Source organism: Elaeis guineensis, chromosome 8 (assembly GCF_000442705.2).
Source record: "Elaeis guineensis isolate ETL-2024a chromosome 8, EG11, whole genome shotgun sequence".
NCBI classification, from domain to species: domain Eukaryota; kingdom Viridiplantae; phylum Streptophyta; class Magnoliopsida; order Arecales; family Arecaceae; genus Elaeis; species Elaeis guineensis.
In genome coordinates this window covers 128,988,964-129,003,491 of record NC_026000.2, presented here as the reverse complement: position 1 = coordinate 129,003,491, position 14,528 = coordinate 128,988,964, and positions in this window count along the sequence as shown.

Genomic DNA, 14,528 nt, shown 5'->3' with positions numbered 1-14,528 from the left:
TCATAAGAGATCAAGTTTGAAATGATAATATATTGCTAAAATTTATTTATATTGATAAATAATTAGCAGATATTTTCACCAAACCTCTTAGTGAAGATAGATTCAGCATGATTCGAAGGGAATTAGGTGTTTGTGATCTCTTTGCTTAAATTCTCTCAAAATTCATAGATTCATCAAGCCCATTGGTCTATTTCATTCAATTATTATCCCCACCAATCTTCTTAAATTTTTGTCTCTGAACCTTCCTTAAAAAAATCAAATTTTTATTCAGCTTGGGCTTAAGTCAACTCAAGGTTTAATCTGAGTCGACTCAAGGGTTTGGTGAGTCAACTCATGCTCGGAGATGTAGTTTTTAAATCGTGTCTTCTCCTTCTTGATTCACTTCGACTCTTCCACTGTTTAACCTAGGACCACCTCCTTAGCACCTAAAGGACCCCATTTGACCTCTCCACCTGTTGTTTTCTCTAATTCCCTTGGATTTTTTCATTGTGGTGTGCAATGGGGCCACGAATTAAGCATTTGGCTATCAAGCGGAGGCTATCTCAAATCAAGCATGAATCTTCAAGGGAGAGTGACTCTGATTTTGAAGGAGGTAATGCTGCTCCTCATTCTCCTATTCCTTGCTTCCCTTCTCTTCTTGATCAGCAAGTCATAACTAGTCAATGTCAACTTTCAGTTCTTTGATGAAGAGGATTTTCGGGTTGGGAATTGGATTCGAAGACAAGGATGGGAGAGATTCTTCTCCATGAACCAACCCACATATCCTCATCTTATTTGTGAGTTTTATTGGACCATGGCTAGGGGAGACAGCGACCTTGGTGTCACTATGAAAGGTGTGTCTTTCCTTCTCACACCCGAGAGATTAGGTGAGATTTGGGGATTGTGAGTTGATAGTGTTGCACCTCACCATCCAAACGATAAGGAGTTGACACTTTAGCTGATTTTGGGAAGAGAGAATGTGGAAGAAATCAATGAACTTAGGGCTAACTGTTTATCGATAGAGATGAGGGTGCTGAGTCACATGGTTACCTGGATTATCTTCCCCAAGACTGGTCGATTTGACCTTATCACAGATCGAGTTATAGGGATCATGGATTGCATCATCCAGGGACAGCTACTAAACCACCCACTATTGATTTTCCACTCAGATGAGAGATGGTATAGGCTGAGTCAAGGCATGTCTACCTTACGGCATGGCCCTGACTTCAGTCTTCTAGGAGGGAGGGGTCAATCTTGAGGGGGAGCTATCTGTCAATCTATGCCACACCGACACCTATAATGAGCGGACCTTAGTTCGTATGGGTTGCTGCAAGGTAGGTGAGAGGTTGGTCAGGCATGTCTCTAAACAGGAGCCACAATAGCAGCAGCAGATCAGGGATAAGGGAGGATCGAGTCACCAGGCAGACATTCCTTCTGATGTTCCTCCAACATGGTCATCAAATCCTTTCACTACTCCTCCTGACTGCTTAGCCAAAGCTCAGCCAGCCCATATGCAGCATGATGATGATCAGATAGTGAGGATTGGTCACTTTATTCTGGAGGGCCTTAGACCTCAAATGGAGGGCATTCAGACTAAGCTTGGTAGATTGTCATCAGAGATTTACCGTCTAGTCTAACGGACTGATAGCTTGGAGCAGAGAGATGGTACTGATGTACCCCAGGATTTTACTGCATCACTACTAGATTTGATGGGGCAGCTGGTTGATCTACTGAGAACTCATGCCCCATCTGGATCAGCAGCAATAGCAACGGTAGCAGCAAACATTATCTTTAATCCTATTCAACCATTTGCTTCATAGCCACCCCAAAGTGCACCTATCCAACCTTCCACTTTCACTTAGCCACCTTCTAGACCTCTTAGGACCTATTCTAGAGCCACTATAGGAGATCCCTCCACCCATACTAGAAGTAGGAGATCTAGCTTTCTAATCTCTAGGACTAGCTCCTCCACCACCCATGAGGTCTCATCCGATGAAGATCAAACCTTGGTTATCCTCTAGGACTTAGTTATGATGTTCTTATTTCTATGTCTGCTTTAGGTCTTAGTCTATGTTTTCAGTTGTATGATGGTATCAGTGATGTTTGTAGTGTATGTATCTCATTTCTTATATGCAGTACATACTTCTATGATTATTGTAGTTCTTTTCTACATTAATAAATGCTAATTTTTATATTTCATTCTTATGAGTTTGATGATGACAAAAAGGGGGAGAAGAAAGTAATGCAATTTATAATGTACACGGCACATGGCACAATGGGACATAAAATATTTGGCATACAAAGCGGTAAAATGGCACACTCAAAGTAATAACTTAAATTGGCACAAATGACACATAAAGGAATTTAATGGCACATAAAACATTTGGCACACAAGGTGGCAAAATGGCATACTCAAAGTAATAACTTAAATTGGCACAAACAGTACATAAAGGCATTTAATGGCATAGAATGGCACATAAAAGTCTTTAATTGATGGCTTAAATTGCTTCTAACAAATAAATAAAGGGAGGATCCTTCTATTTAAAATGATTGATACTTATAAAAAGGGAGAAACTCTACCTATGATCTGAATTTTTTTTAATTAATTTGATCGTAACTCCAAATCTTCCCTTAAGATGTCAAATTGATGTGAAATGATAAATGATAAGTTTATTTCTTTTACTTTGAATGAACTTGAAATTAAAAATATTATGCTTGTACTCAAAAATTTTGTCATCATCAAAAAGGAGAAGATTGTTGATCTTAAATTTAATTTTGATAAATAACAAAATTATTGAGTATATTTTGATACTAATGAATTGTTTGAGTGTTTAAGAGAAGTTTCAGAAAATTAGGATCCTATCTCAATAAAATTTTATTTTTTTGAATGGAAGATTAAGAAGAAAGAGTTAAAAAGATCAAGTCAAATATTTTTTTAAGAAAATAGGATCTTGAGCCCATTCAAGAGGATGATGAGTCAACTTTGGCATGCTTTCAATATTTGGTACGGACCTTGAGTCGACTCAAGCACAGTATGAGCCTACTTAGGCATACAGACAAACTTTGGCATGCTTTCAGTATTTGGCATGGATCTTAAGTTGACTCAAAAATAGTATGAGCTGACTCAGGCACACAGACGGAGACTAGCACAAAAATAAAAGCAGTTATTTTGGACTTGTCTTTTGAGTCGACTTAAGCATAGTATGAGTCAACTCAGGCATGCAGGACAGCACCGACACAAGAAAGATAGAGAAGTCATTTCTAATCCTATTGAATGAGCCGACTCAAGAAATCTATGAGTCGACTCACTTGAGCTGACTCAAGGATCTGATGAGTTGACTTATCAGCTCCTAACAACTCTAATGGTTAGTTTTCAAAACTCTATAGAATTGCTACATGAAGCTCTAAATGACTATTTCTCATCCTTCAACGGCTACAAATCTATTTTTAGTAATCCTAACTTAGATTAGAAGGGTTCTAAGTGATTATTAAAGCAAGAAAACTCAAGAAAACTAGAAAACAAGGAGAGAAAAATCAAATACACATTGAAAAGGAGAAATTGGCCTTCAAGAGTGCTTTCAAGTGAATTTACTCCATTCCAACCATGCAACTTACTGTGCAATCAAGTCATTCTCAAATAAAAGAAGGGAGCATTCATTGCAAAAGCCCTCCAACCTCTTATCTTGTGCATTAAAGTCTCACATCAGCTCATCAAGAAGTTTGTGTTTGTATTTAAATTTTTGCACCTATATTTTTTGTATTTCAAGTATCAATAGGATTTGAAATTTGGAAAATAGACTCATTCAACCTTTGGATTAGATTTGTATAAGCCTAGGAGTGGCTTAAGGATAGATTTTGATTGGTGAGCCCGTAAAAATAACTGAATTCAGATTGTAAATTTGAAAAATAATCTTGCTATAATCTATGGATTATAGTGAAGTTTCCAAGAAGATTACTTGAGTGGACGTAGGTGTTAGGGATTGACACCGAACCACTATAAAAGTCTATGTTTGTATATGTGTGTGATCTTATTTATCCTGTGCATTTATTTTTATCTCATTATTTCACTGCACATGCAGCATATGCATTTCTATTATGCACATACCTGTTTAGATTAGTAAAAGTTTTTGAAAAACCCAATTCAGCCCCCTCCATCTTGGGTTGTATCTCTGGGCAACAAGATTGACTTGTAATAATTTTTTATAGAATATGCATGAACCTTTTGAATGAAGTATTTCTTTGCCAATATCTTCTTCATATATCTTCTAAAGTCTCTCCTTCTTTGAGGTTGGATCTCAGGTGGGTTTGCTCCTTTGTAGTCATCATTACTAGCTTCTGCTAACAATATGGGGTCCCCAAAGGGTTAGCCCCTATCGGCTTCAGTGGGCCGTATTGGGTCCATGGAGGGTTAGCTCCTATCACGTCAGTGGGTCATGTGGGATCCTCAAAGAGTTAGCCTCTATTAGCTTCAGTGGACCATATGGGGTCTCCAGAGGGTTAACTCCTATTGGCTTCAATAGATCATGTGGGGTCCCTAGATTGTTAGCGCTTATTGACTTCAATGGGCTGTGTAGGGTCCTTGGAGGATTAGCCCCTATCGACTTCAGTGAGCCATGTGGGATCCTTAGAAGATTAGCTCCTATTAGCTTCAGTGGGCCATATGGGATCCTCGAAGGATTAGCTCGAAGCATTAGTGCCTTCATCATCATCATCATGGTCTTCACTTCTACCTATGGGCAAGGAGCCCTATGTGGCTTGATGGGGTCCTCAGAGGATTAGCTCCTTCATCCTCATCGTCATGGCCTCTGCTTCGACTCGCCCATGGGCAAGAAAGCCATGTGCCCTAATAAGGTAAGGTGTCGGCTTAGTTGTTCTCAGATCTTTGCATCGATGGGATCTCTAGATTCTGGGAAGCCTTAGAGAGCTTTTCATCCTTTCTTGGACATTGAACCTTCTTCAATCCCTGAGCCTCAAGGGATTCGAGGCCTCATCCATGTGGGGGGTCCAGTAGGGGACCAATTTCTTCGATTGGTTCAGGGTCAGCTCCTCGTTGGGTCGTCACGAGCCCTATTAGCTTTTTGAGGTTGCCTCAAGGGTACTGTTGTTGGAGCCGACCCTCTTTCGACTTTGTCTCAGCTCTATCTTTGCCTCTCTTGGGCCGGCTAATAATTTTATCCTTCAAAGAGCATTATAAAATAAAATATCGATCAAATTTTTATTATAAACTAAAGTCATATTTATATTATGGCTGGCTATTATTAGTAATGTGACAATAGCATCATTGTGAGGAATATACTTCCCTCGAACATCAAAAATGAAAATGATGCCCCTCGAGAATCATCTTTTATTCCTTCTTAATTTGTTTTCCTACCCCCCATACTGGCGGCCAAGGCAGAGATGGTGTTGATGACATTGGCGGTCAGTCAGTTGCTATTATTTTCATCATCAGGTGCTTGGTTTCACTACTTTGGAACATACTTATTGAGATAATTTGTTCGGATCAAGGGCTCAATCTCATTCTTGAGCTGGTGGCATTTCTCGATGTCATGGTCATGGTTGCAGTGAAAATAGTAGTACTTGCTCTTGCTTCTTCTATCTAGACGGACCTTCATTGGCTCTGGTCACTGTAGATACCTCTGATCCTTGATCTCCATCACGATCTAGGATCAGAGAGCAGACAGAGGGATATAACTATTGAATCGATAGGACATGCTCCTGGTCCTATAGTTCTTTGGTGGTCGAAAAGACTCCCTTTTGATTTAGGCCACTCGAGGATCTTTCTGATCCCTCTTCTGATCGGAGATCTTCTTTCCTTCTGTCTACTTGCATACTATCTAGACTTCTTCCTACTTAGATGTATTCTCAAACTTAAACTAGTTGGTCAGTGTAGTCTTTTGATGGACTCAGGTTGGAGTCCTGAATGCCATGCCCGTGTCGATCTTTTGAGAGTGGCCAAAAAGGTGAGGTAGAGGAGGACATCTGAGGTGCTCCACAGTATCATGAGGATTTTGTAATCCCATAAAAATCAAGGGGATTTATGGAGCCATCATATGGCTCCAGTTGAGGTTCTTTGAACTAGCTTAGGATCAATTCATCCAAAATAGTTTGGAGAATGGTGGTTGAGAATTGAAACTGAGACCATCGTTGCTCCAATGAGGCCCACTCTGGACTTCACCAAAGTGGGGCTTGATATCTTGGACTATCTTCTTGAAATCCTCTTCTCATTGAGATCTCCCAGGCCTAGGAGAGTAGACCAAGGTCGGACCACCAGCAGAGGAAGAGCTTCTTAAACGTTCCTCTTCCCTCAATCTCTGATGGGAGGAGGAGCGAGCTACGAAATCAAGGGAATAATGGGAGTGCCGTCAGGAGGCAAATCTCAGGGCGAGATCACCAGTCGTGAGAGGAGGGACCCACTTGGGGGTCTAGCTCCACATGCTGTCATTACTGCTTCATTTCTTGTTGGAGTCACTATACTATGCCAGTCAGCACTTGGATCTAGTGAGCAGGGGTGTTGAGTGGCAGTGGATCTATTCTGACTGGAGGTTGCACTGTAATAAACTCGCAAGCAGCACTTCTCTTGCTGTAATGGATGAATTGTTGGTGGGAGGCGATGAAGTTTTGTACTCTCATCCGCACCATATTTTTTTTTATCCCTCCAAAAATGGTTGCATCTTTTCTTTAGCACCAATCTATTACCGTAAGACCTTGAAAAAGCACTATTGTGGCTAGAGCTGGACGCTGTCCAAGATCTGGGATGTTGAAGAGAACCTACAAGAAAAATCCTTAGTCGCTGGGGGAGTTCTGGTGGCACTACAAGAAAAGAGTATTTTTGCAATGGAATTATTTACGATACAAATATTTTCATCGCCACTAACAGTATTTATAATAAAAAATAAAATTTATCATAAATAAAAAATATTTATGATAAAAATAATTTTTCATCATGAATAATCCCATATTAGTGATGAAAAACATATTCCATCATAAATATAATTATTTATGATAAATATTTTCATCATAAATAATACATCATTTATTTTAATTTTTAATTTTTAAATATTAATGATAAAAATATTTTTATCATAAATAATTTAAGTATTTATGATAAAAATTATTTTTCATTGATAAAAGTTTATTTCCAATGAAAATATTTTCATTGCCAATATTTGAAAAAAATGAGAAATTTTAAAAATTTTAAAAATTATAGATTATTTATGATAAAATGTTGCATCATAAATAATGAAGTATTTGTGATGAAAATAAATTTTTATCATGAATACATGTTATTTATGATGAAAATATTTTCATCATAAAATAGCTAAAAAAAATTCAAAAATTAAAAAAATTTAAAAATTATAGATTATTTATGATGAAAAGTTTTCTTCATAAATGAGCTCTTTTTTTGATGAAAATTTTTTTTATCATAAATACTAGATTATTCTCGATGAAAATATTTTCATCACTAATAGTTAAAAAAATTAAAAATTAAAAAAAAATCAAAAGTTGATAATTATTTGTGATAAAAAATTTTCATCATAGATAAGATCTTTTTATAATGAAAATTTTTTTATTGCAAATATGAGATTATTTTTGATGAAAATATTTTTATCATTAATAGTTAAAAAAATAAAAAAAAAAATTGATCATTATTCGTGATGAAAATTTTTCATCATAAATAAGCTCTTTTTATGATGAAAAAAAATTCATCATAAATATGAGATTATTCATGATGAAAATTATTTCATCACCAATAGTTAAAAAAATTAAAAATTTAAAAAAAATCTGAAAGTTGATCATTATTTATGATGAAAAATTTTTATCATAAATAAACTATTTTTATGACTAAAAAAAATTTATCATAAATATGAGATTGTTCCTGATGAAAATATTTTCATCTTCAATAGTTAAAGAAATCAAAAATAAAAAAAAAAATAAAAATTGATCATTATTAATGATGAAAATTTTTTATCATAAATAAGCTTTTTTTATGATGAAAAAAAATTTATCGTAAATAGACCTATGCAGTTGCTATGTTTCATAACAACTGCATAAGTATATTCCTCTAGTTTATCCTTATTGCCTCTCCATTTTTTCTTTTTTTGTTAAAGTTTTCTCAAGTGACTAATAATTTTAATGAGTTAACATTTAATGAATTAATGCCAATTTTTGAAAATTCTTCCATTTTTAAGGAAAGATTTTTGCTGCTCCAGTTGGATTCTGCTTTGTATTTTTCTAGTATAATATTTGTATTGTTTGTTTCTGTGCTTGTGATCAATTTGCATTTTTGTTGCTAGTTTGTTAAAGTTAATCCTTCATGGTGAATGTGCAGAAAATGGTCAACGGTGGAACTATAGAATACTGGACATGCTTGAATTTTTCACATGTTCTCCCAAATGATGTCTCTTGATTTTGCAATGATCTGGTTGCATGTCATTTGGTTACCTTCAAAAGTCCCAACTTCATGTGAAGTTCAATTTTATTAAAAGCAGCTTGGCTATTCTTTGTAATGTATGCTTTTGTGGATCTAAAATATGTTAAAGAGCCTAGTTGATCTTCATATAGTTTTGTTAGGGTTGATCAATTAAGTTGCCTGAAAATTCAATAATATTTTTCATATAGTTTCAAAGTTATGTCTATCTATAAATTCTTTTCGCAAATATTTTTATTATTTTTATTTGTAAACAGTCATTTTATGATTTCTGAGGCATGATTTTTTATATTAATCATCTTCAAGTTTCTCTAAATCTATCTCATTGCTAAATTTTGTATAGGTTGTTGGTTCTATGGACTGGCAGAGGTCACAAAGTATAAAGACCTTGGATCTACCCAAGAACATAAAAAGAAGATAATACAGGATCTTTATACGTTAAAACATGATCGATAAAAAGGTTATTCACATAGTGGCATGATAAGATAAATTTACTCTTAAGGCTTAGACTCTATCTTTGAATTTGAGTTTAAATGCTCCCCCCTTTCCTCTTATTTTGCATAAAATTATTGCTTTCTTTCTATATAATAGTAAAATAGAAATCCGAGAGAATAATATTCTACAAATTTTTATAGTATCAATGTATCCTTTGGAGCTGTGTTCTTCTATCATGCGATGGAAGCATTTGACTTTCTATTTATGCAGGGACGACATCAGCGAAGGTCAATTGGCTGAGGTATTACTTTATGAGATGGACACAATACGAAAGGTAATTCTTATTTTATGAAAATATTCGTCATAAGTATTCGATAATTTATGACTCAGTCTTCATAGATTTCTCTCCTGATCTCAAAATAATCATGATATTCTCATACTTTGACTTTCGGAATGAGGACTCCAAGAAGAACACGAGCTCTTTGGAGATTGAAGATCTTAAAAGTATCAATTTTCCATAGTGCCTATTCTATTGCGAAAGTCGAAGAACTATTCTTATAATAATTATTAGTAACGTAACTTAAACTTTTCATTAAAATTATATTTTTTATGTACATAATTTTTTTGAAAAAAAATTATAAATTAACTATTTATATAATTTTTTTATTAATAAAAATTTAATTTATTGATGAAATTATTTTGAAAAATTTTTTCAACCAAAAATTTTTTAGATTAAAGAAAATTAATTTTATTTTTCATCATGATTTTTTTTTAATATCATTTTTTATTCTTAAATTTTTTGGATGGAAAATTTTTTTGGTGAGAAAAATCTAAAATTAATTTTTTTATAAAATTATTATTGGAAAGATATTTAATTATTAGTGATGTAAAATAAATTTTCATCATAAATAATCTTTAAAAAAATTTTAGTGGAGAATTTTTTTTTCCAAAAATTATTGGCGATAAAAATTAAATTTATGTTGCTAATAAATTTATTAATAATAAAAATTTTTATTTTCATCGCCAATATTTTTTTTTTGCAAAATTTTTTAGAGAAAATTTTTTGGGTGGGAAATTTTTTTTTTGGCGAGAATTATTGATGATAAAAATAAAATTTTTATTGCTAATAAATTTATTAATGATGAAATCTTTTTCATCACCAATATTTTTTTTGGGCAAAATTTTTTTAAAGAAAAAAAATTTTTAGTAAAGAATATTTTTTATGGGAATTATTGGCGACAAAAATCAAATTTTTGTTGCTAATAATATTATTAACAACCAAATTTTTTTTCATTACCAATAATTTTTTTTTGGATAAAATTTTTTTAGAAAAAAAAAATTTTAGTGAAAAATTTTTTTTAACAAGAATTGTTGGCGATGAAAATAATTTTTTGTCGCTAATAATGATATTAGCGATGAAAATTTTTGTCGCTAATAGTTTTGCATTTAATACACGTCAACTCGATGTTCCTTCACGTAAAACCCTCTTCCCCCCTCCCCTCGCCCCTCTCTCCTCACTCCTCTCCTCTTTCCCTGAGCTCTCCCCTCTCTCTTCCTCTCCTCTCTCCCTCTCCCCTCTCCCTCTCTGTGCTCTCCACCCCCTCTCTTCCCATCGGCGAGCTCATCTCCACCATCGCCGTCGCCGTCTGTGCTGTTGCCATGCCACTATTGTCGTTGCCGTCCATCGGAGGTAAGTCCCCCTCTCTTCCAACCCTTTTTTTTTGGATTGATCGAGCCATCGGGGGGCAGAGGGGGTTATGGGGGGGCATGGGCGGCCGGCGGCACCACGAGGCCGGGGAGAAGGTCGGTCGGTGGAGGGGGTTGCAGGGTGGGGGTGGGCGATCGGAGGGAACATGGGGCGGGGATGGGGGAGCGACACGACGACGTCGTGGGGCTGGGGAGGGGGTCGAACGATGGAGGGTGTTGGTCGGGGAGGGAATCGCAGGGTGGTGGTGGGCGGCTGGGGACGACATGGGTTGGGGATGGGGTTAGGGGCAACACGGTGGCACCATGAGGCCGGGGAGGGGCTTAGCCAGTGGAGGGGGTCAGTCGGGGAGGGGGTCGGCCAGGGAAGGGTGGGTGATAGCGGGGGGTTGGCCGGGGAGGGGTGGTGACAGCTAGGAGGGAGGATGGGAAGAGTGATATCAGGGAGAAAATAAATAAAATAAAATAAAATATTAATCAAATATTCTATTATTTAATTAATAAAAATAAAATCTGGATCATGACCTGAATTGGATCGAGGTCGGGATCCGGATCGAGATACCGATTCGGATGGGGATCTAGATCAGAATCTGATCAGGATCCGAGTTGGGATCCAGATCGTGGGGGGTTGGAGAGGGCGGTGGCGCCGCGAGGGGTGGGTCGCAAGAGGTGGGTGACGGTGGTGGCACCATGGGAGCGGGGGTCACGGGGGTCGAGTCCGAGCGGTGTGGGGTGGGTGATGGCACTGGCGCTTTAGGAGCAGGGGCCATGAGCGATCGAGTTCGGAGCTCATTTAAGAAAAAAATATTTTAAAAAAATATTTTTAGATAAAAAATATTTTTTTAAAAAAATAAAAATTATTTATTATTTTTAGATAAAAAATATTTTAGAAAAAAATAAAAAACCATCAGGTCATTAGGATTAGATTTCATATTATTATTTTATGTTAATATTATTTTGCATGCTCAACTACTTATAGTTTATTTTATATTTATTGCATAAATTTTTTAGTATTACTGCTGAAATTTATAAAAATTTTTTGTTCCATTAGCATAATGCACATTGCTTTTACTTATTATAATTTAATTATTTTGTATATTATTTTATATGCTTTTATTTATTGTAATTAAATATAAAAAATATTTTTATTTTAGAAAAAAGTCTATTGAAATTTTTGATGAAAAAATTTAATGCAGAGTTACTCTTTTGTGATGATTTACAAATTCATCTTTGAATGTACGTTTAGAGATGATAGTTAAATTGCATTAAGCCATAGATTTTCATTCAAGAGTCGATCTTGATCGAAATCGACTCTTAGATATTCCATATTCAGATTTTTTGAAAAAATAATAATCTTATTGTTGTTAATAATTAATATTTTATTTCATTATGTGGTACTCAGCAGTTATCTATCCACTGTTCTCTAGGTATATGGTGGATAGGATGCATAGGCACCATATTCATGTCATATACTTAGAGAACTATGAGAAGATGCTGTCAAAATTTTTATAATAATAAAATAAAATATCGACTAATAATAATAATAAAATTATTATTTTTCTGAAAGGGATAGGGCCATACCTATTAGTAATGATTTGAAATGGATAGGATTGTGTATTTTTGCTTCATTAAATTGGTGAAAGGAGATTTTCTATATTACTGTTCAGTCTGTGTTCTTTAATGCATGCTATTTTGTATAAAATGATCTGTGTCTGGATCCAAGTTGGGATTTGGTTCGAAATTCGAGTCAGAATTCGATCTGAAATTCGGCTCGAGATCTGATTCGGATGAATACCACTAAAAATTTTTTTATTGTTAATAATTTTCATGTTTGTTGTTAGATAGATACCAACAAAAGTTGGATGAATGCTAGAAATATTTTTTTGTCTGAATATCAAAAAGGTGTTTAAGATTTTATTGACTTAGCTTGGCATAAGGCTGACAGTGCTAGTTGGATACAGTATCCATGCAAGAGATGTGTCAATATGGTATATTATCACATAACACTTATTGAGAAGCATCTGCTATGTTATGGTATGAATAAAAAGTATACTTGCTGGATATGGTGTGAAGAGGGTGATCCGAATGAAGTTGTGTACGACGATAACGATACTGAAGATGATAGTGATGCTGCTGAACCTATCGAATATAATGGTATAGGAGAACTATTAGATGATTTATATCCAGATATTTGTTTAAATATATGCATGAGTACTAGTACATTTGAAGGCAATTCTGTTCATGAATATAATATCTAGCTTGAGGTAGAAGGGACTTCTGAATAGTTTGCAAAGTTTGTAAGGAATGCACAAGAGGCACTCTATTCAAATTATGCAAAATTCTTCAAGTTAGAATTTTTGATAAAATTGCTTCATATTAAAACTGTGAACCGATGGAGTCAGAAGTCATTTGATCAAAATTTGACATTGATTAAAGTAGCTCTTCCTGATAGAGAGAGACTTTCGAAATTGTATTCTGAAGCAAAAATATACATGCAGGAATTGAGACTTGACTATATTCCTATATATGTCTGAAAAAATGACTGTATTTTCTTTTATAAGGATAATGAATAGGCAACTGAATGTCTGAAATACAATGAGCTTAGGTATAAAGCCGATAATAGAAAAAGAAAGAAGATTTCTCAAAAGATTTTGAGGTATTTTTCATTGATTTCAAGACTTCAAAGGCTGTATATGTCCACAAAGACAGCAGAAGAAATGAGATGACATTATGAGCAGCGAATTTTGGAGGAGAACATACTTAGCCATTCGACCGACTTTGTAGTGTAGAAAGACTTTGATGCAAAGCATCCATAATTTATGAGAAATTATTTTTATAAAGTACATGCTAAGAAATTTGTTTTTCTCAACATATGCCTGCTAAATAGGGGCGAGATAGTAGACATTTCCAAATTCTAGCGATACATGGACAAATATTGTGATTGAAGCTCCTCATTATCAAAACCCATCATATTTTCCAGTTTACATTATAGGATAAGTACAACATGCGAAGACTTCTCACCAAAAACCGCATGATTTTTTAGTTTCCCTTGCAGGATAAATTCTATATGATGAGACTCATCACTAGAACCCGTATGGTTTTGTCGTTTATATTTATATGATAAGTACTACATGATGAGACTCCTCACCAAAAACTCATTTGATTTTTAGTTTTCATTTATGAGATAAATAGTATATGAGGAGACTCCTCACCAAAACCCACATGATTTTGTCATTTATATTTATAGGATAAATATTAAATGATGAGACTCCTTTCCAAAAACTCATTTGGTCTTTACTTTTCACTTATAGGATAAATAGTACATGAGGAGATACCTCACCAAAACCCACGTGATTTTGTCATTTATATTTATAGGATAAATACAACGTGATGAGACTCCTCACCAACGGGGCCGGGGACAAAAATCATATGGGGCAGGCACTATAAAATATCATATGGGGCAGATGTATTTCTCTTAATATTAATTTTAAAAAATAAATTAAAAAATTAAAAAAAATTTACTAATAAAATTATTAGTTTTATGATTAAAATTTTTTTTTTTTCATGTTCAGCATATATTTTTTAGCAATACATACTATATGATATTCTCTTTCATTTTCAGCACACTATTACTAATGGAATTATCAGTCCTATGATTAAGATATTTTTTTTTTTCATTTATAGCAAATACATTTTGATGATACATGCTATATGATCATATGATATATATTAAATATATAATTAATTAATATGTACTATAAATTTTTTTAATAGACTGCTAACAATGAACCAATACACAGTTAGCAACGAACTAATACATACTTATAACTAAATTGATACATAATTTACCAAACTTAGTATTCATCAATATATAATATATGATTAGTTGATATATATCTAGTAAAATATTCATCCAACATTTCAATACATACCTCCAGATAAAGCAATACAAACACAGCATTTATTAATACACAGCACATGA